At 36.1% G+C, this 23,595-nt stretch overlaps 1 protein-coding gene and 1 pseudogene across 9 annotated transcripts in view; both read right to left on the minus strand.

Annotated features, from left to right (window-relative positions):
* The window catches only part of LOC140697493 (casein kinase I pseudogene), a 40,955-nt pseudogene extending 24,280 nt beyond the window's left edge, over positions 1–16,675 (minus strand).
* The window catches only part of HDAC9 (histone deacetylase 9), a 638,632-nt gene that overhangs the window by 399,018 nt on the left and 216,019 nt on the right, over positions 1–23,595 (minus strand). The gene's annotated exons all lie outside the window — the stretch shown is intronic.

The raw sequence follows: 23,595 nt of genomic DNA on the forward strand, positions 1-23,595 counted from the left end.
ATTTATTCCTTCCTACCTCCTTTACCCACTGATAATCATAAGTTTGTTCTCTATGTCTGTGAGTCTATTTTGTAAATGAATTCATTTGTGTTTTTTATTAAGATTCTGTTTGGAAGCCTTTTGAAACACATTTTTCACGTTCTTAGAGGACATTGTACTCTTAGTTTTCCTTCTACTGGATTGGCTGTGTCTTCTTTGTCCCATTCACTGATTTCTTTCCTCCCCCTTGGCCTCTTAATTCTGGAGTTTCCTAGGGTTTAGTCCTTGGCCCTTTGCTCTATCTATGGTGACTCCTCGGTAAACTAACTTAGTCTCAACGTAAAAATAACTATGTGTTGGCAACTCTAAAATGTACATCCTCACTCTTGAACTCTAGGCTCCCATACCCACTTGCTGACAAGCAATGTCTACTTGTATGTCTAAGAGATACCTCAAAGTTACCACATTTAAAAACAAACTCCTGATATTCCCTTCAAAACCACCCCATTTCTAATCTTCTCCATATTTGTTGGCAACTCTGTCTTTCTAGTTGAAGGAAGGATGGGTACCCTTCCTTGCATTCTCTCCCACCCTCTTCATCAGCTCATCAGGAAATCCTATTGTCTCTTTCTTTAAATAAACATTTTTGAGGGGAGGGGCATGTCAATAATTTGACCACTTCCATAACTCCACTGCTAACAGTATGATATAAACCAATGTCCTTCTCAATGAGATTACCATGGTCCTAAACTAATTCAGGTCATGTGATCCTCTGCTGAAAACCTTACACTGGATGGACATTTTGTTAAGACGAAGAGCCTCACAAACCCTATGTGATCAGACCTTTCTTTTCCTCTGTGACTCCACCTCCAATGTATCTCTTCTCACTGACTCTGCTCCAGCCACAATGGCCTCCCTGATGTTCCTTAAACATTCCAGGCACCTCCCATTCTAGTTCCCAGAAAATTCTTTCCAGTTCTCAGAAAACTCCTAGATCAATTTATGGCTAAACCCTTTACCTCCTCACAGTTTCTCACACCTTATTTTGTTTGAAAATTATAACTTTCCCTCCATTCCTACCCCATACCTCCCACCTGCTTAGTTTTTTTTTGTTTCTCCACAGCACCTACTAACTTACAATGTATTACAAAATTTATTTATATACTATGTATATTTTATTTCTTATTCCCCCTTTTTGGGATGTAAGCTTTAGGAGAGCAACATTTCTTGTCTGCTTTGTTCACTGGTACATGCCAAACCATCTAGAATAATACCTGGCACATGCCAGATACTGAATAAATACGTATAGAATAGAATGAATGGGATAGAATAGGTTGGCAAATCCTGGAATGGAATGGAATGGAATGGAATCAGAACAGAATAGGTTGATACGGCAACAGGCTGTTCTGCTTTGCTACCTACTCCACTTAATATCACTGACTCTGCTCATTTTTCTAACCTGTGAAAAAAACAAACAATACGAAACAAAACAAAACAAAACAAAATCCAGCTGAGTAGTGAAAAAGCAATGAGAAAGCTATGAAATGATCTGGACTTCTCAAAGGAGCCACATATCCAAATTAAAAATCAAAATAAAATTAATTAACTAATGCCAAAAAATACTGCCTTTCAAAAAACAAAGGCACGATTCAGAAAGCCAGAACCAGCGGGGGCATATTCCTAAATGAGAAAAGTAAGAACCCTCAAAATCCTACACAGAAAGAGACAAATGACTTTGGCCATAGTAAGTGAAATGCTTACACTCCCCCATTTAACCCTTTTCCAATGAACAATAATAGTGCATGTGCAAAGTACAGCTTAAAAAAAAACTTTTAATTTTGAAATAATTTTAGAGTCGCAGAGAATTGCAAAAATAGTACAGAGAAGACTCCTGTGTACCCTTCACTCAGTTTTTCCCAATGGTTATATTTTAGACATAGTTATAGTACAATATCAAATCCAGGAAGTTAACCCTAATACAATGTTACATAAATGGAATTATACAGAATATGTGTGACCTTTGGAGATTGCTTTTTTCACTCAGCATAATGCCCTTAAGATCAAACCAAGATGTTGCCTGTATCAACAGTTCATTCATCTTCATTGTAGTCTTCTGTGATATGGACACAACATACAGTTAATTGTTCACATGTTGAGGGGCACTGTGGATGTTTACTCTTTTGAGCTACAGATAAAGCTGTAATGATCAATTATGTAGTTTTTATGGTGTGAACATGAGCTTTAATTTCTCTAGGATAAATTCCCAGGAGCACAATTGCTGGGTTATACAGTAAAAATCATACATAATTTTTAGGAAAAAGCCAAGTTATTTTTTCAGAGTGGCAGTATCACTTTACATTCGTATCATCAATGTATGAGTGATCCAATTTCTCTGTATCCTTGTCAGCATTTGGTATCATTACTATTTTTAATTTTAGCTGTTCTAATAAGTGTATATTGGTATTTCATTGTGGTTTTAATTTCATTTTTCTAATGGCTAATGATGTTTAACACCTTTTCATGTGCTTAATTTGCTCCTTGTATATCTTCCTCAGAGAAATGCTTTTTCATGTCTTTCACCCATTTTCTAAATGGACTACTTAGGTTTTTTTTTTACTGTTGTATTTTGAGAATTATAAATTCTATCTAGAATTCTCTGTCATATGTGTAGTTGCAAAAGTGTTGTTTTTTTATATAGTCAGGGTTTCACCCATGTTCTCATATTACATACATTTATTAAAGCAATAAACCCAAGATCTCATCATCCAACAGATGCAACTATACTGAAATGACTAATAAAAATTCCTCTTTTTTGTTGTCATCCAAGATCTCATCATCCAATAGATGCAACTATACTGAAATGACTAATAAAAATTCCTCTTTTTTGTTGTCTTTGTCTTTTGTTTGTCATCTCTTTATGCTATCTCTTTAACCCTTCTTGGAGTCCTCAGTAGAAAAAAATTAAGTAAAAAAAGTAATTTTAAAATAAAAAGTATATGTAAATGTACATCCTACATTCATTCATGCACATTTATTCTATAGATGCATGTAGTACATATCATTATAAAATCATACCCACCTACCCCAACACACACACACACACACACCACTCACAGTCTTCTCAGCTTTTATATCGACAGGACAAAAGCCTCAGGAGCAAATCTTGTCCTTTTATTTTGTCATTTGGTAAAAACATGAACCAGTGGGTTCCCTGTCAATATATTTATATGGTTTAACAATAGTTTCTGTTTTACTGGAAATCAAACTTTCTGTATCAGAAAGTCAAATCCTGTCTATTTTAGCAAGATAAAGCTGTGTTTATGAATAAGGTTCCAGCCCCTCTGTTTTTCCTAAATTTCTTTTAAATGTTAGGTCTTATGATCTTTCAGTAATACTGCTCATTATTAGCAGTTGCAGAACTATCATCATCATCATTGTATTAGTTAGTGCCCATTCAAGAAAACAGATCCTGTGCAAGCCAATTCAATAGAGCAAAATTGATGTGGCAGAATTACTTGGAGAAGAGTTGGAATAGATGAAAAACAGAAGAAGATGATAATCTGAGATTTAACAAGTGCTACTGACTCAAAGGGTCAAAGAGAAGACATGTTATGGTAGAGCCCAGAAGTTGGGTTTGACAAGAGGGAACCAGAAACCTAGAAGGCCACTAAGGTGTCACCCTTATGGGGGACAAGGCCAGAGCTCTGAGATTCGACCTGGGACCATGGAGAAAATGCAGCCATTTGGACAGATTTGGAGCCATGGAGGGAGGAGCTTCCTGAGGAGAAGGGGGCACAGAGCGAGGCAAGGGGTGGGAGGTACATCAGAGCTTTTCCACCTGCCCTTCACTCTCCACCCAGTGCTTCTCACTGGCTAAACCTAAGAAGGAAACAAGTGGCAAACAAGCCTGGGAAGCGATGTTAGCCACTATCAGCCCAACACAAAATAGAGTGGAACAAGGGAAGGGAAGCAGGGTTGTGATCAGGCTAATACATGGTAAACTCTGCTGAGGAAGTTAAGTAAGCTAGAGTTCATAGTCAGGGTCAGGCTGCATTTGAGCAACTTTGTAAAAAGATCCAGCAGAAGTTAGAACTGCTATATAAATTGACCTTTACTGAGTATCTTGGAACATGATAATCTATGGAGCCTATGATCTCAAATTCTTCCAGACTAGCTATAACAAGTGAGCGAGACCAAGGAACACACAAATGGGCAGAAGCTTCACTGTGAACACTCTTGGGTGGGGAAAACTGGAATGGGCCCCTGGTGACACAGTGATTCTCCAGCTGTGTTCCTGCCCGGGCACTTTCTCTGGATGTGTTTATGTTTTCTAACGCACTCCTGCTTCACACTGTTAAGGGGAGAAATACCATCATACGATACCAAATACCAAGAAAACTAAAATCTTGTCTACTTTAAAATGGTAATATGTTGTAGCAGCTTCATCCTAGGTTGTTTAAGTCAAACAAAAGAAAGGAGAAGGGAGGTGCCAGGGTGGGTCAGGTTGAAAGACAAAGAGAAGCTATAGTCTATTCAAGATCTCCTCTGGCACTGGGCACAGTGCTGGTACTTGCCATAGGCTAACACTGTTTAATCCTTACAACAACTTTGAGAGGTAACAATTCTTATTCCAAGTTGACAGATGACAAAACTGTGAATCAAAGAGACTGAACATCTTTAAGATGTCCGTCAGTGCGGGTGAGATGCAGAGGGCTGTTTATATTCCTTTTGAAAAGCCAATTTCTTTCTGCTACACCAAGAATGTTTCTGTAAGTTTATATTCTTCTATCATTTTCTTACACTAAAAAGATTCTTTTTCACTTGAAACAAAATAAAATTACTGAGTCTAAGGAGAATATTTCTTTCCAGCATCTATGTAGTCACTAGGCAAGGGCATATAGTGCTTGGCAAAAAGGGACAGGAAGAAAAGCAGCCAAAAATTTAGGAGATATTCAAATTGTTCTCTTTTACATATTCCTGCAGAAGAAGATCACAGTTGTGTCAATATGCATAATATAAGTGAGAACAGAAATTTGTAGTAGTAAAAAAAAAAATTCAGTGTAATCTGAGGAAGTAAACTTGCAAGTACTAAAATCAAGAAATTATAATAATCTAGAGATTCACAGGCCAAAGAGTAAATAAGCCAAACTTTTTTTTTCTTCTATGTTTCTAACTACATATAAACAAAGGGGTAGTTAGGATATCTGTACCTTAGCACATAGTGAACCAGTAGGTAGAATCTCACTAACTACCATATCGTTACCTTGACATTACAGTGCATCCCTGCTTCCCTGATTCATGTATTCCATGCCCACCAACCTATGTTTATTAAATTCCCTGCAACATCCACACGGATGTCCACTTGGCATCTTACATGTCACACTTGGTCCATGACTGTGCAAGATGCTGGGCATAAAAGCTACTAACAGACAGTCTCTATTTCCAAGGAATGTTAAATACAGCCCAGCAGTTCCCAGTTCCCAACTTTCTCCTTCATGGTGCCCTTAACATCTCAGTATTCTTTTTTTTCACTGTTTCCCTAAGCCAAAAGAAATACCTATCGAATGAGTTTGCTGAGTTTTCAGGTCCAGACACTTTAAAAACTTTCTATGTCCTAACAGCCTAATACCTTTTGGACACTGCACAACTTTTCAAATCTTAGAATCAGATTTGAAACCACCATTGTCACTTCTTGTTCCAGACTGATTCTTACAAAGTTACTAGTTTTTTTTTTTTAATCACAGCAGTATCCAAAATCCAAGTTTTGAAAAAAAAGTTGTTAAAAATATGTTATTAAAAGGAATCATAAAGAGACCTAACATTCAACTGTGAGCTTCCTTCAACTGGTAGCTCACATGGTGTTTGAGAGGTATCTTTGTATACTCATCTAAAATCTGAAATATACCATAGAATCCTGTAGGTCCACCAGGAAACTGTAAGTTTGGGAATTATTAATTTAATACAGAATTTTTCAACTTTGGCACTACTGACATTTGGAGCTAAAGAATTTTTTGTTTCTGGGGCTGCCCCTGTGCATTGAAGAATGTTTAGCAGCATCTCTGGCCTCTATCTGATAGATGCCAGTAATACAACTGCCTTCCCCACCCTGAGTTGCGACAATCAAAAATGTCTCCAGACATTGCCAAATGTTCCTTGGAGTGCAAAACTGCCCCCATTTGAGATTCCCAGGTTTCATGGAAGGAAGAAGTTAATCAACATTTGCCAAGGGATAACGTATCTGCAATCACAGAGGTAGCCACTGGGCAATGACCTCTCCCTCTCCAGTGCAAATCCGGTGGTAAATTCTTAATGCACTTGACTTAGACAATCACCCTCTCTTTAGAACACTTTCTTTCCTTGGGCTTCTAAAATTCTACACTTTCTTGTTATTCTGTCATCTTACTAACCATCCCTTTTCAATTTTTCTTGTTAGATCCTCTTTCTGCTCTTTAAATGGTACAGAGACCAGACCTCAAACCTTGTCTTTTCACAGTCTATACTCACAGCCATATGGGTACCACCACTTTTAAGTACAATCTATATTCTTATGATGCCCAAATCTCTCTCAGCCCTTCTCCTAAATACCCTGGTCCAGCTGCTCCATCAACATCCTCAAGTTGATGTCTGGTTGGCATTTAATACCTAACAGCCAAAACCTAGTAACATGTTTATATTCCTAAATGTACCCTTCACCTAGTATTCACCATATCAGTAAATACCACCAAAATCCATCCAGTTACTCAGGCCCAACATCTCAAGAGTTATCCCTGAGATTTCTCTTTCTCTTCACCCCACACAAATTCTAACGAATCTTGTCAACTCTATCTTCAAAATATCTTTCAAGTCTGATCACTTCTACCCAGTTTCACTATTGCCATTTAGGTCCAAGCCATCATCATTCCTCATCTCAGCCACTATGACTGCCTCCAACTGATTATCCTGCTTCCACCTTTACTTCTACAAGCCCTTTGAGTCACAGCAGCATAATCAGTCTTTAAAACTTAACGTGTTACTCCTATGCTTAAAACCACACCTGGAATAAAATCTAAAGAGTATCCTTGAGGATGCTCTGGATCTGACATCTAGATGCCCCTCTGGTCTTACTTCTTCCTGATCTCTCTGCCCAAGTCTCATAAACCCATTTTCTGTTCCCGGAATATACTAAACAAGCTCAGGGCTTTTACATACAGTGTTCCCTGCTCCTAGAATGCCTTTCTTTCCGACAACTCTGTTGCTTGTGAAGGAAAACAGAATATATGAAAGAAATCTCCAAATATGCCTCTTTAATATAAAAATTATTTTGAACTGAAGGCAATTAAGAAGCAACAAATGAATGAAAATCTCTCTCCACCCTCCCCCTTTTTTGCATAAAGGCAGGATATAAATTTTCCTTTCACTGGAAATAGACCCTTATCAGCCCAGAGACAGCACAAGAGGAATCTGCAAACAAATTCTTTCTCCACTGGTTTCCTTCCATACATTTCCCACAGTTGGCCACCCTTGGAAGCCTAAATCTACTTTCCTTTGTCCTATCACTTCTCTACAATTTTTATTCTTCTTTGTTGGAGATATTACTTATGCTGGAGCTTTAGGTCACTGCTTTGAGTTAATCTTCATCAAGATTTCTCCTGCAGGATGTGCACTGCATGCATTAATAAACTGTTTTTCTCTTGCTGATTTTTTTGTCAAAGGGTCCCAGCTGAAGACTTAAGATTGATAGAGGTAAAGTCCTGCCCCTCCTACACTTACTCACTTGCTTGTTCCAGGTCCTGTTCAAAATCATCTCTTAAGATAATTTATCTTTCATGGTTTATTTGTTTATACTCCATCTTCCCCACTGGAGTTGTAGACCCCACAAGAGCAGGAAATTTTGACTATTTTTTTGCTCACCAAGACTGTAGCCAGTAATTAATATAGTATCTGGTATTTAGCAGTAGCAGCTCAATATATATTTGTTGAATAACAGATTAGCTGAATGTATGAATGAATAAACAGGTTTGCATGCTATGCCACAAGAGGACAGAAGGAACATAGAAGTCTAAATGTGGGGGGTGGTTAGGGAAAGCTTTCTAGAGCCGGCTATGCTTTATCAAAAGAAGAAAGGGAAGAAGAGCACTTCAAGTTGAGAAAATGGATTGGTGGTCAAAGCTCAGAAGAGTGAATGAAGCAACAAGGTTTGTTCTGGAAACTAAGCAGGTCAGCAGGGCTGGGGCACTGGGCAGCAGTCCTTAGTCCTTCTGTGTCTCCACTCATGCAAATTCACCATTCATATGTCCAACAGAACAATCTTCCCTGTGGTTCTCAAACACAGATTTATGCCCCTCTATTGATGGTGTACCAGAATCTCGTTACATGTGGGTGCTGGGAAACTGGGAAGAAAATCTAGGGAGAATAAATGGCTAGATATGGCTAAATGTCTTTTGGCGCGGGGGTAATTCGGTTTATTTATTTATTTAATTTTTTTAAAATGGAGGTACTGTGGATTGACCCAGGACCTCATGTATACTAAGCACACACTCTACCACAGAGCTATACCCTCTCCTCCAAAATGGCTTTTTTAAAAAATAGTATCTTGAAAGTGAGGAGGGGGCATTTTGAACCAAGGATTGCCACAGTCACAGCATTTTCCCAAGTTTATAAATGTTATTCAAAAATGGGATGTCAACATAATATATGACATAGATACACCATAAGTTATTTCATCTTTCCCCTGTTTCTGAGTTTTTAAAGTTGCTTCTAATTTTTGCCATCATAAATAATAGAGTAATCAACATATTTCTTTATTAATTTTTGAGCATATTACTCCCTTAGGATAAATTTCTGGAACTAGATTTACAGTGAAAGGCTATAAATATTTTAAAGCTTTAATACATACTGCCAAGTGATCTCCAGAAAGAATACAGCCCCATATTCTCCCAACAGTGTATCAGTGTCCTTTTTTCATACCATTATCAACACAGAATATTTTTTAAATCTTTCCAAATTTAGCAGATTTAAATAGTATATCACGATGCCTTAAAATTTTTTTTGATTATTAACGATGTTGAACATTATTTCATGTATTTACTACTTTGTATATCTCTTTTTTTAAACTGCCTGCACACATCATTGGGAAAGAAGAATCTTAAGAATTTCCTGTATTGTACAAATATTGCTAACATTTAACAGTGTTTGTTTATTATTGCAAATATTTATTAGACTTAAGCCTATTACGTGTTAGGATGTGTTCTAAATTTTTATACATATTAGTTTATTTAATCTTCACAATGAAGTCACATGAAGGGGGTTTGATTAATGTATTTATAGATGAAGAAACTGAGATGTGGAGAAGTTAGTAACTGGATGTTAACACAGGTATTAAGGGAGAAAGGTAAGATTTGCCTCACACAAGATAGTAACTTCTCTGGAGAAGAAGATTTGAGGGGAATAATGAGTTTAATTTTGTACATGTTGACTTTCATAAGCCTATAGTATACTTAAGTTACTGGTTTTCAACTGAGGGGTGATACTGTTCCCCAGGAGATATTTGGCAATTTCTGGAGACATTTTTGATGGTCACAATTGAGGGCTGGGTGCTACTTGCATCTAATGGACAGAAGCCCAGGACGCTGCCAAACACCCTATGATGCAGAGGACAACTCTCAACAACAAAAATTGGCTAGCCCAAATGGATATATTTAATATGAGGTCTGGAAATCAGGAAAGTGGTTTAGGTCAGAGAGAAAGATTCGGGATAAACACTACAGAAGAACACCATAAAAAAATTACATTTTCATAGATTACTGTGAACATACGCTGTTATCTACATCTCCACTCACTGACAGCTTGTATCTAATTTATTATTAAGCTTTCAGAATTAAATAGACTATAAAAACCGAACATTTAGCCACATATAATTCATTTATAGAGCATCCTTGTTTTTCAGTAATTGTACAGAGGAATTAGACTTCCTGTTTTTGTTCCAACAAAAATAATGAAAAACAAGATCCCATATAATTAATTGTTATGTTTGTCACCAAAATGCTTGCAAGCAAATGGGGTCATTGCTGAGTAACACAAAATGGAATTATTTTAGACTAATTAGGCAATGCCAACAATAAGAAACACAAAATTAAGGAAACAGCATATCAGAATTACAAGCACATCCGAAGCAAGCTGAAAGACAATTAAGTCACACAAGAACTGTTAGCTAATGAGCTATCTCGTCAAAAAACTATCGCCATGTCTTTCGACACGTCCAACGACATGGCAAGGCATACTTGGTGGTTCAAAGAGTTTCTTCAGGAACTTAGCTGCTACTTTTGCTATTAGGAATCTTGGCTGGCCTGCCAGGCTGCCAAGGTCACGTCCTGCTGGAAGGAGGCAAAGTAACAGGCTCTCATCCATGCACATTAGCAAGGGGCAGGGTGCCAACTGGAGGGCACAGCAAAGGCTATTTGCTTCCAGAAAAGAAAGAAGTGTGTTATAACCAGTTGTATCTTAAAGCAGTTTTTCAGAAAAATCAGAGTTTCTTGGATAGCTGAAACATTTTATGCTTTTCCAGGTTAAAAAAATGAAACAATCATGACTATCAATGCCATGCATGTGTTTTAGTAGGGTGGAGCATGTGCTCTGGAGTCAGACACCTGGGTTCAAAGCCTGGGTCTACCACTATGAGTTGTTTTGATCTTAGGCATATTGTTTCTCTGTTTGATAGCTGAGTTTCTTTCTATCTAAAATGAGGGAGGTAATAGTATTTATCTCCTAGGGTTCTTGTAAGGATCGTGTTGTTTAATACATGTAAAGTCCCTATTAGAGATTTACATATTCTAAATGCTCATTAATATTGGGTATTTTCATTTAACTTTTGTCTTAGTCTGCCTGGACTGCTGTAACAAAATATCAAAGACCAGGTGACTTAAACAATAAACATTTATTTCCTATGGTTCTGGAGGCTAAGTCCAAGATCAAGGTGCCAGTGTCTGGTGAGAGCTTTCTCTCTGCTCTGCAGATAGCTGCTTTCCTGTTTTATCTTCACATGCTGGAGAGAGAGAGAGCAAGCTCTCTGGGCTCTTTTTACAAGGGCACTAATCTCTTCACAAGGTCCCATCCTCATGACCTCATCTAAACCTAATTACCCTACAAGGTCTCATCTTCTAATAAAATCACCTTGGGGGTTTTTAGGCCTTCAACATATGAGTTTAGGGAGACATAAATATGTAGTATAAAATTTTAAAATAAAAAAAATTGTGGTGTTTAAATGTTATTTTCCTAAATACTGCAGTCTGAAATCACAGAAAGAAATGCCTTCTCAAGTTCTATGTACCTCCTTTGGCAAAATTCCCTATTCATCTAAGGATGTTTACATCTCCTCTGAACTTATGTCATGATAATTCACTTTGCTTAAAATAGTACTGACATTATGTTGAAATATTATGTAAATATTTCATACCATTTAACTCCTTATATGCCTATGCCCTGATTCCTCACAAGAATTTTTTTTATAGTAAATGCTGGCCCATCCTGGAATAAAGACTTGTTTTAATGTCTATAACATGTCAAATTCTTGTGTACCTCCAAGCCTTAGCACAGTGGCCAACACATCAGTGGGATTCAATGAATGTTTGTTAAATGAAAGAACAAAAATACTTAAGGTTTTGTCAATTTGATGATGATGGTATTATATAATAAGAAACAAAGCTCTAACTTTATTTTTTTTTGTACATTATATTACGTTCTTTCCATCCACTTTTCTTTCTTTCCTTTTGTTTTACTTTTTAAATAGACATGCAGTAAAATTGACTCTTGGTGTGTTGGTCTATGAATTTTAACACATGTATAGACTTACACAATCATAGTCACAATCAGGATACAAAATAGGTTCATTCCCAAAAAGCTCCCTTATGCTCCACTTACCCCGATCACTGGCAAGTGATCTGGTCTCTGTCATTGTAAGTTTTACTTTTTAATGTTAAACAAAGAAAGTTTTAACTTTTTATTATGGAATAATTTCAGATATGCAGAAAGGTGTCAAGATAATACAATGAGTTCCCATGAACACTTCACCCAGCTTCCCTTAAAGTTAACACCTTACATAAGCATGAAACATTTGGGACAAAATGAAGAAATTAACATTGATGCAATACTACAAACTAAACTACATATTTTATTTGGATTTTATCAATTTCCCAGTTGCATCCTTATTACTGTTCCAAGATCCAATTCAGGTCCCAAGTTACAGTAAATGGCTGGGTTTCCTTAATCTCTTCTGATGTGTGACAGTTTCCAGTCTTTCCTGGTTTTTTATGACCTTCATGCTTTTTAAAGATAACCGTTCAAGTATTTTGTAGAATGTCCCTCAATTTGAGTCTGATTTTTTGCATTATTAGACTTAGTGTATAAATTCTGGGAAAGAAGGCAAAGAGGTGAAATGCCCTCATCACATCCTACTAAGTACAGTAGATCCTCATCTTTATTACTGTTCACCTTGATCACTTGGTTAGGGAGGATTTTGGTGGTTTCTCCACTGCAACGTTTTTCTTTTCCCCTTTCTGTACTCCATTCACTGAGTCAGCCATTGAGTCACTAATTTAAAATTCTTATTTTGACTAACTATTGCAAGCCTAATTTACCCACAACCCTATTATGTGAAAGGTATTATGTGAAAGGTGCTTTCCATTATACCTCACCACATACAAGAGACAAGTATAATCATCCTAATTTTCTAAGGCAATTGAGGCTTACGGGAATTAAATAGTGCTTAATTAGTAAGAGTTAGAAGTAAAATTCAAGTCCGTGAACATCAGATTCCCAAACACATGCTCTGGTTCTGACCAGACTGCCCTTTCATCTACTCCAAAATCAGTGTCAATGAAAGTGAATACATTCCTTTCACTAAGTATGCAACTCACATATTTTACCTTTCTACCTCAACATACCAATGTACTTGAACTAGTGTGTTTATTCCACAAGGCTACAGCTGAGCTGTGTGATGATTAGCAAAAGGATAGATTGTACCTGTCATCAGTAGGGATACCAGACAAGATAGATAAACATCACCCAGTCTGGGAAGAGGAGGACTGTGGGGAAAGTGAGACACCATGGGAGAATGAAATTGAATGGGAGACCAGAAAAGAAATTCAGAGAGTGAATGCCAGAGAAGTACAGAAAATAATGGCAGAGAACTGTCAGGGGGACGAGATACTGCAGCTCTCCTCTCCTCCCTCCAAATCATCAAGGTATAGGGGATTGGCTGGCCTGCTGCCAAGTACCTCCGTGATAACTTGCAGAGCCCAGCACAGAGCAGAGATCATTCCAGGCACTGAAAACAGCACAGCTTGAGAGTTACAGAGGGACTGGAGGTATCGCCCATCAACTGAGGGCTTAGGAAAAATAATGGTTTACCTCTTCAACCAGAGGCTGAAACTGAAAGGCTCAATTTCAGGATTTGGGCATTTCAAGACTTTTAAAGTCTATGGACACTGGATGGTTAAACACTCAGCTATTAGCCACATCTCTCTAACCTTTAACTTTCCTCACCTAAAACTTTTACGTCAGATGGGACTGGACTTGTATTCCCCTCTATATGCAAAGTCCTATGACTTTCCTTATATTTGAGGGAATTGCCAGGGCCCTACAATATTATGGCTACTTCTGGCTTTAACTTCCTGTCTCCACTAAATTATTGGTTTCTGCTCTGCAGTTTTCACTTTCATCCATGCCCTGGCATTGATATTTTGTTAACATACATTCAAAAAAAACTATTTATCCTATTGATCCCTATAAAAATAAATCCACTTATTTATGGCCTTTTTGTGGGAATTTGACTTTATTGTAGAGGTGGGGGAAAAATGATGCATAAACACCATAAAATATGAATATGCAACAAGTCTATTTTAAGTTCTTTGGCTTTGCTCTCTTATTACTTTTCCATACCTTGTTTGCCTATTCCACTCTTTTTTTTTTTTCCAGTTCTATTCTTCTAGGAACAACAAATAAATTTCCTTCATTCTCCTAGCAGAGAGACTTGGCTGTCTCCTACACTTGTCCCAAAAGTCTATCCCTCAATCTCTTTTACTCTCTCCAGTTAGAAGATGTGACAGCAGGAAAAGGAAGCAGAGGCAAACTTATTCAGGTTACACTTAAAATGTTTGCTCTACAATTAGTACTGCTAATTAAAATTCTGTAGTTGACTGAAAGCATGTTTTGCCCCATATTTCAGATAACCTCACGAAGGTTAGGGGAATGTGGAAATATGTTTGCAACAATGATATTTTAGTAAACTAATTTCGAGGGGAAGCTGAGGAAGTGTGCACAGATATACTCACAGTATTTCATGCCAGCATTTATTTCATAATATGTGTATAACTTTAAAAAGTTTTTGAGGTTTCTGCAGAAAGTAGCAACTATATGATTAACTTCATTAATACCATCACTAGCACACTTCCATGAATTTATTGAGGCTTGGGTAGGCTTTTTTTTTTTTAAGATTTAAAAAAATTTTTTTGTAAGAACATTTATTTGTGTGTGTGTGTGTTGCGGGGGGAGGTAACTAGGTTTATTTGTTTATTTACTTTTTTTAAAGGAGGTACTGAAGATTGAACCCAGGACCTCATGAATGCTAAGCATATTCTCTACCACTTTCAGCTATACTCTCCCCCAGGTAGGGTTTTCTTGAACACTATTAAATTAATGATCCCCATTTTCTTAAATTATTTTTAAATGCACATATGCTTTACAGCACAATAACATGTTAGAAACCTAGAATTCTAATCAAATGAATCATTTGGGATGATTTAAACTTCTGTATAGATAAAAGTGAAACACTGGAACTGTAATATATTAGCTGTCTTAAATGGGAAATCTCTCTTAAATATATACACAATTCTCATGTTCTTAAACAAGATACATTGAGTATAACTGAATGTTTTCTCAATGACTGAGCATCATCTGAAAATTAAAAATTTTACTTTTTGTGTATATAACACTGTCCTATTGAGGCATGTATCATTGTTCTCCAAATCTAAATGGTCCTTTCTTAGTTCAGATTATCCTAAACTAAGGTAAAAATGTTAGGGCAAGTAGTTTATTTGGGAAATGATTCTACAAAACACCAAGAGGAAAGCAGGGAAACGAGGCAGTAAAGGCAGGCAGCCAAGAAACAAGTAAATCACCACCGTGGACAACTGGAGCTTCATCTCCCTGGGGACTTCGGGTTGCCAGTGCACAACACATTCCTTAGACTTACCCAAGGGGCAAGGAAGCTAGGATATTTACACGTCAACTCCTGCCAGTCATCAGTTATGAGCTAGTTCCTGGTGGCAATAATTCTCTGGCACTTTTGATCTGTCATGCACCTGTAACAGGCATCTGACGTAGGCCTGAGCTACCAGAGAAAGACCTCAGGCTGGGAGAGATCTATGCTGGTAAGAGCCACACCAGGGAATAGAAAAGTGATAGAGCCCCAGGAGATTAGGGTGGGGCACCGACAGCTTCAATTACAAACTAATAGGAATCTGAGTTCCTTTGTTTACCAGTTCTAGTTCTTCTGTCTATCTCTTTGTGGTTAAGCATTTCATAGATTATTTCTTGCCTTCTGGTAGGCTTTCCTCTTATTTTCCTATGCTTTGTTTTCTAACGTCTGTGTATTTGGAACGTACGTTTCAAAAGCATATAATATAATTGGCTATGAAATAGAGTAAATGCTTTTCTGCTTAAGGCCCTTACAGACTATCTCCAGAGAAACATTTGCAGACTCAAATGCAAACTTGTGTTGTTTCAAAGCCATTTCTGATACTTTCTTTGTTCTCGCATTTGTTACCAATAAAATGAGATTGCTGGAGAGCCAAGTTCTGGATGGATGAGCTTTTATAAAGAAATGAATGTATGCAGATACGAATACATCATTAATAGAGATCACAAATGCCTATCACAAATTTTAATCTTATTATGTGCTTGTTAAAATTACAGATGTTGATAAGGTCCATGGTCCATAACAAGCTTCCCCAGCAGTCTATTTTACAAGATTTCTTAGGGATGTTCCAATATTAGTCTCTTAAAATACCTCATGTTACACATAACAATAACAGAGCTGTAATACTGATGCTGTTAATTCTGAGTGATTTTAAACTATGTGACTCCTGAATAAAAGTGGCAGATTGACCAAATACATTTATTTCTGCTCCCTTTAGAAATGCCACAAAATAGCAGTAAAATAATTAAAATTCTATAAACCTCCAATGGAAAAGAAAATGGAAGAGATAACAAAAATGAGCAAGAGAGTTCAATGAGATGTCGAAGAGAGAAGTGAATTGAACGGAGATAAAGATCTGTGCTGAATGGAGACAGCACCAGGGAAGTAACTGCAGTGAAGGAGCAGCCAGCAGCCTCTGGCTGGAGAATCCCTCAGAGGCTCAGAACTTGCAGGCATAGGCACTGAGGAAGGGGAGTGGTCAGGTGCCGGGTCAAAAGCAGAGGGATTGGTTTAAGGTCTGATTACAGGGCACTTAAGCTGCCATGTCCTCTTTCCTGCAACCAAGAGATTTCACCTCCTCTCCACGTTCCTTTCCACCCTCCACATGCACCAGGCCCATTACCACTACCAGGCTAGAGAGTTATTTTCTGGAGGAATTGAACTGACCTGGGGCCCAAGCCGGGCAGAAAACATGGGACACATGGAGAGCTGCAAAGCTGCAGACTGACCACCAGTCCGCCTCATCTACTCACCAATCTTCTCCCTGAGCTCTGGCAGCAGGCAGAATGCCCTGAAGAAGAGGCCTGGGGGATTCTTTTCTGGGGACACTGAACAACTCATGAGGGAAAAAAACAAAAAACAAAAAAACAACTAAAGATACCTGCATGCAAGTATTCCCCCCTCATTACAGACACAAAACCACCCAATCAAAGGACTGCTAAATACTCAAGCCTGCTACACAGAAAAACTGTCTAGTCCACAACTGCCACACAAATAATGAGCTCCTAATGAACAAATGCTCACTTTTAAATATGAAAGCTCTCAACACGCAGGAGAGCTCAAAACAAACTTAAGGTCGGGTGACGGTGGGTAGGGGGCAAAGAAAAAGCACAAAGTACAGGTAGAAAAGTAAAAATTTGATTAACTCCAAACCTTCTATCTAATAAAGGAAGTTACTTAGTACATGAAAATAAGAACAGTACACTTTGATAAAGGATGATTCTCATAAAAATAAAGAACTCTTTGAAGAAAGTGAGCCTCCAAATTGAAAGTGTCCAAAGAATTATCCAGCAAAATAAATAAAATAAGACTAAGGCACATTGTTGTGAAATTTTAGAAAAGAGGTAAGGAGAAGATTCTAAAAGGTTTCCAAAGGGGATAGGAAAGCCATATACAAAGGAAAGAAAACCAAACTGGAACTGGAATTCACAATGATTTTCAACTAGTATTCTATGTCCAGCCACACCAATCTATCACTTATAAGGAGAGAAAAATGACATTTTCAGACAAGTAAGAACTCAGTAAATATAAGCTGTCATAAGATGCTCACCAAAGAGAACAACAAAGGAAAGGACCCAGGATAGGCATTATGCCTAGAAAACAAAAAATTCACGAGAGACAAAGGGTAGGAAACTCCAGGAGGAGATAAGAGTGGAAATGCTGCAGGTATGGAAAATATTTTTCATAAGCACATAGCTATGCAGGCATAGAAAACCATAGGGTAAAATTCATAATGAACTCCAGGAAAGAAGCAGACTTGAAGAAGAAAAGAGGCATAGTTGATTCAGCAATAAGCAATATTTGACTAGTCATATAAATACTAGTTAATTTTACTTAACATTTTGATACAACTACTGGGGAGGGTGGAGAAGAAGTGTACACGTATGTGTACGTGTGTGTGCATATGTGCATGTATACGTGGCATGGGGACACTCAGGGGTGTATACGTAAATGGATATTGGGAGGGCCGTCCTCATCTCCCTGGGCAAGAAAATACTACATAATGCTTAAAATTTATACACTAAGAATTTTCTGCATATGAGCTCAATAACTACCTCAAATTTTAAGGTAAAGTACCAGAAGAAGGAACAGCTGCTGAAGGTAACTAACTCTGTGGACTGGAAAAAGAAATTGCAGAGAGGCAGAGCAGAGGACAGCTATTTTCATTATGACTTTTTTGCTTTTTAAATTAAATATATGCCTTTTTTGATTTTTAAAAACTATATGAAATTAATATATTACATTAGAAATTATTTTACTCAATTCACAGGGAATGTGAAATTTAAGTTAGTATTTAAGGCCTGGACAGCTCTCATTATGGTTAACATCAGAGCTGAGAAAGAGGAGGAATGAAATGAATGTTTATGATATTCCATGGAAACTGTACTATTTAATTAAAAAGTACAAACTGATTTTGAGAACTGGTATATTTTAAATAAGTAATTAGGCCATTTCTCTTCCCATCCCTGTGTACTGAAATAGTCAAATATTTTAATCTAGCTTTAGAAATACGTATTTAGGAGAGCTCATGATCTCACTGTAGACAATGAAATTTCTGATATAGTAGCTGAAACACGATAATTCAGCATGGAAGTATTTTAATTTTTCAAATACAAAACAAAATAGCAAACCAATGCTTTGGACAAAATAAATCAATTTTACAATATTTTCTTTCAGAATCACCAAAACAAAGAGTTCATTCTTCATCATGAATCAACTTTTAAAACATTTCCTTTACTTGTTTGTACTGAAATTGAGTTCAATATAATTCAGAGAGCAGAAGTGCAGTTCTGGAGAGTTAAAGGCATTGAGTTTCACTTACACAAGCACATAAAGACAGACTTACACTATACTACTTGTATAGTTGACGAATCAGGAAGAAAAGTATGAAGGGAACAGAGGATTTTTTCTCCTTCCCATTTTCTTATTTATAAGAAATGTATCAATTTGTCTATTAGAGACTATCAAAAAGCAATGCATAGGCCATGCATTAAATTTAGGGGTGTTTGATTTTTTTTTTCAATCACGGAAAAAAAGGTGACCTTCTTTTAAGTTTTAAAGTTTATTTAAGAGTCCATTTCTTATTTGGTTCTTAATTACATGCACATCAGAGGAAAGAATTTGGAGAAATTAAGATAAATCATTTAACAATTTCCTCCAGTTTGTGTCAAGTGGTTTAAATTCTTACTTTCTTAACTAAAATAGTAATTTGAGTGAAACCACATTCCTTAAGAAAGCACATTTATGTGGTGTTTACAGTTTGCTAGTCCACTACACTGTAGTTCTCCTTACATTCCAAATTGTTCACATCTGCGTATACCTCAACCAACTGAGGACCAGTTAAGAACCTGTTGTTCCTGATTTTATATATATATATGTATATATATGTTGAACCTGTTATATATATATATATATATATATATATGTTATATATATATATATATATATATATATATATATATAAAATTAGGCACCCAATACTGTTATAGACATGAAGTACATTTTCAGAATTTTATGACGTTAGGGGAAATCCCTCAGAAAGTTGGGTGGACCCAGATGGTAAGTGTATAATGCATGACCAATAGCCTATTTATGAACTTTGAATAATATAAAAAGTTAATGAATGTTAAATAAGAAACTTCACACCCTTTCAGAGACTTCTCAACAAGAGTTTCTCTTTTTCTTTGCTTTTTTTTCCCTAGATTTTGCACTAGCTGAAACAATTACCTGCCGTCTCACTAAATCATTTGTTGGAGCCACATGACAGTAGAAGGGGCTTTTGGTAAGACTGTTACTTTTTGCTTAACACTACTAATACGTAAAACATTATTTATATTCGAAGCAGTCATGGGGTTGGCAAACTTCACATGAGCTGGTCCCATAATTCCAGGAGCATCTTCCAAGGATGTTAGGTTAACAATGTTGTTTTCAGGTAGAATATACATCATTTTATAATTGTGCTATTCTGAAAGCACTAAACTTTTATTTTTAAAGCAATTAGAATAGAAGTTACATTAAAATTTATGGATAAGTAATGTGATGGACAGAGCAAAATGCTGAATTTATAATTCATGACAAAAGGATGGATGTCAGGGCAAATCATGTACCACACCAGATCAATGGAATCCAGGTAAGGATTTTAAAAACTGGTGAATCCAACTAGTCCAAGTCTCTTTCCTCAACAATGTATGAAAGCACTTCTCTTCTAACTCTAAAAAGAGCTAAAGAAATAACTGAGAAAAAATAAGCCTGTTTATGAAATAAACTGCATAAGGGGTATAAGCATAAATACACAAATGTGCCATCATCAGTTTCTTTTCTGTTAAGTTAAAGGCATCACTGGAAGCTTCTCAAATTCCTTTAACAAATCCTAGGGACTGGTTCACTAACTTTCTCAATCTGCTTGGTTCCTCTGTTGGAAAATTAGAGGAACATTCACATGTTAACCACCAATTCCTCCCAGTTGTTTGATAGAAATCAAATTCAGAATCAAGTAAAGTAATCTCTCCGTCCTCATTCTGGTCTGGACCATCTCCCTCCTTCTTTATTGGCTGACCTCCTACCATCTTTTGATGTGCTTGTATGTCCTGTGCCAATGGAAGGCCTCAGGAGGCTGAAGAAGGCAAAGGAAGGGGAAGGAGATGAGAAGTCTCTTTCCCTGAAAGGTTACCTCACAGGCATTTTACCATCAAACATTTTGTTCTCCTCTCTGGTTATTTCTTGTCTCCTATTTCTCATTTTCTTCTTTGCTACAGACATTTTCCAGTCATTGTTATTTTGTTTAGCTGTTTAAAGCCCTCTTTTATTGAGGCATAAAAGGAAAAAGGCTTTCCAGCCAGACAAATATTTGGGATTCAAGAGATTCAGAGCATGGAAGGACAAAGATATCAAACAAGAAAATAGAGAAACAATACAAGTACCCTAGAAAAACTCTGATGACTGAAATAGCTATTTTACCTCAGCTTTTTAACTTTTGTGGTTCTTTTGGCATTATTTATCATTCTAAATATACCTGCTCTAGACTGGGCAGGAAGTTTCTGAAGTCAAAGGGAAGAGTAGAGGAGATGGAAAAGTATGACCTTCTAAAGCTTCACATACTGAAAGATGGTAAGTACATTCCATGTTAAATCTCCATTCTCACTGAGTCCTGTCTTCTTGTGTATCTATCACTACCATAAAATTTACTCTTATTATTAATATTATTAGTGCAAACTACTTATATATTAGAAACACTGTATCACTTTTAGAAGTGACTTCTTAGAATAAAACTTCTACCAAAGAGGATGCTCCTAGTATATAATTATCAGTTTGTTAAGTAATTTTTAATGCTCTATTAAAGACTTTTAAAAAGTAAGTAAAGGGCAAAGAAGAATAAACATTAATCTTACAGATTATATCTCAGAATTTTAAGTAAAAAGCCAGAATGTTCATGTGGTTTGAAGACCCAAAAGAGAATTTATTCCATTTCCTTCATTAGGCTGATGAATGCATTGTTTTACCTTAATCTTTTTTTGTTTCCACTATATATAAGATGCTACACTAATATGCCACACTATACTTTTTCTAATATGCTACAATGGTATTTATCATTTTTACCTATCCAGCACAAAAATCTACTTTCTGAAAAAAATTTTGACTTAAAATTATTTTAAATAAAAACTCATGAAAATTATAATCTGTATGGAAGACAGTTTCCATGAAATACAACTGGAATAACTTTTTAGTCAAAATTATTTTTTATCTTCTTCTACATAGAGACATATAAAGAATAAACATTCCAGTAAGTTCAGAACTCAAAAAAATCATACTGAATTTTTTTACCATTTAAATTCCACATGCATATATTAATGCAGGAAAATCATACATTGGCTCTCTAATGATTTTTATTTTAATTTGATGGAATATTTTCTGTAAAAATTATTTAGCAAAAATAATTACCAAATTCTGAGCAAAATATCAGACTTTTTAATGCTAGCTAGTTACAATTCTCAGAATGACTTTTGTATTGCCAACCTTAACTTAGAGAAAAACAAAAATAGATATTTTTCAGTATTATCACAAAACTAACAACTTCCTTATTGAGCCACAATATTTCTTTCAGTGATTTTCAAATCTAATTTTGTGATATTATCCAGAGATCCCCCCAAATTTTCTCAATGCTTAGATTTTTTTTCAAAATCATTAATTTACTTAATTAGTCATAGTCTATATACCAGAAGAGGAGGGAAGTAAAACGGGAAGAACAAAATTACAAAACTGAGATCATTTAACTTCAGCAAAAATTATGCAAAAGACATACAAGTCTCCAAATTTTTCTAAAAATTAGTATAAGCTATAGTTTCACAGAGTAAAAGAAAATAATTAGAACCACTCCTACACTCTTATCCTTTCTCTTAATGTTCCTCCTTCTTTTCTTTAAATTGTAGTCCTAGAAACAGGATCAGACTCAGGATCATAAGGAAATAATCTTTCACTATCAAATCCATGTAAATTTTTATAAATAACCTCAAAAATTCTTCTAAAAGTTTCTAAAAGTTCATCTTTTTCTCTACTAAATTACTATATATTGCTATTGGTGACTTTAATTGTTATAATCTGTAAAATGTAGAATGTTGCTCTCCATTGTGGCCTACCTTTTTTCAAAGAAATTTTCACTGAATTTCTTTTTTTTTTTTTTTTTTTGGCGGATGCAATGAATTTTATTATTTGAATTCGGAAACTATGACTTTTCAGATTATCTTTCCTGTAGGGCATGTGGATATTCTGCTGGTAAGATCCTCATGACCATATTTCAGTACGATCTCAAAGGGAAAAAATTGTTCACATATACATCAAAATTTTAGTAATGGCTGTGTAGAATTCCAAATATTTTTATAGTTTTTGTTTTCTGAACTCTCCAAACACCTTTCAATAGCATCCATTATACTCATAATAAGAATCACTGAATTTCTTATTGACTAGACAGAACATTTTTTAAAACTCCACCTAAGACCTCTTTGCCTTTGAATTAGTTACTATCCTCCCTGCTCTTGACTGACCCCTGATATCTTTTTCCTCTCAGGCTGTACTTCAGGATACTGTTAAGATCTAGTTGAGTTTTTTCTTTTTAAGTTATGTAGGCTATCCTAAGCCACAGATCCTCTGTACTACAAATAGAACTGATGCAGTTTATTGAAGGCTTCCTGCTGCTGTATGTAGTCAGCTACTGAGGTAGTTTGAAATTTCAGTCAGTTCTTACAACATGAAGCCAAAGGCTACTTTAATTCCTCTGATATCCTTATGAGATTAACTTTGATAATATGTTTGGTAACACATTGACAAGAACTGGCTTTTCCTCACCTTTTACACCTACTGTATTACAACTACAAGAGTCTGGGCCTTCAGCTGCAGATACAGAGTAGTAATAAAGAGTGTCAGTTGAAATATCTATGACAAAATTTTGCACTGCTCACAAAACACCATCTTTTTAATATTTTAGTGCCTTAATAAATGAATTCTAATAGTTTACTTTGCAGTGTTCACAACATGCTTCTTTTCACTGTTAGGAATGGTCAGTGGGAAGATTTATGCATCAGTCTAGGAAAAAGATGACTCGGGACACAATAATTCTCAAAGAGTAACTTTAAAATACTGCTATGTAATTTCAACAAAATTTTATGTATTAA

Source organism: Vicugna pacos, chromosome 7, assembly GCF_048564905.1.
Source record: "Vicugna pacos chromosome 7, VicPac4, whole genome shotgun sequence".
NCBI lineage: Eukaryota > Metazoa > Chordata > Mammalia > Artiodactyla > Camelidae > Vicugna > Vicugna pacos.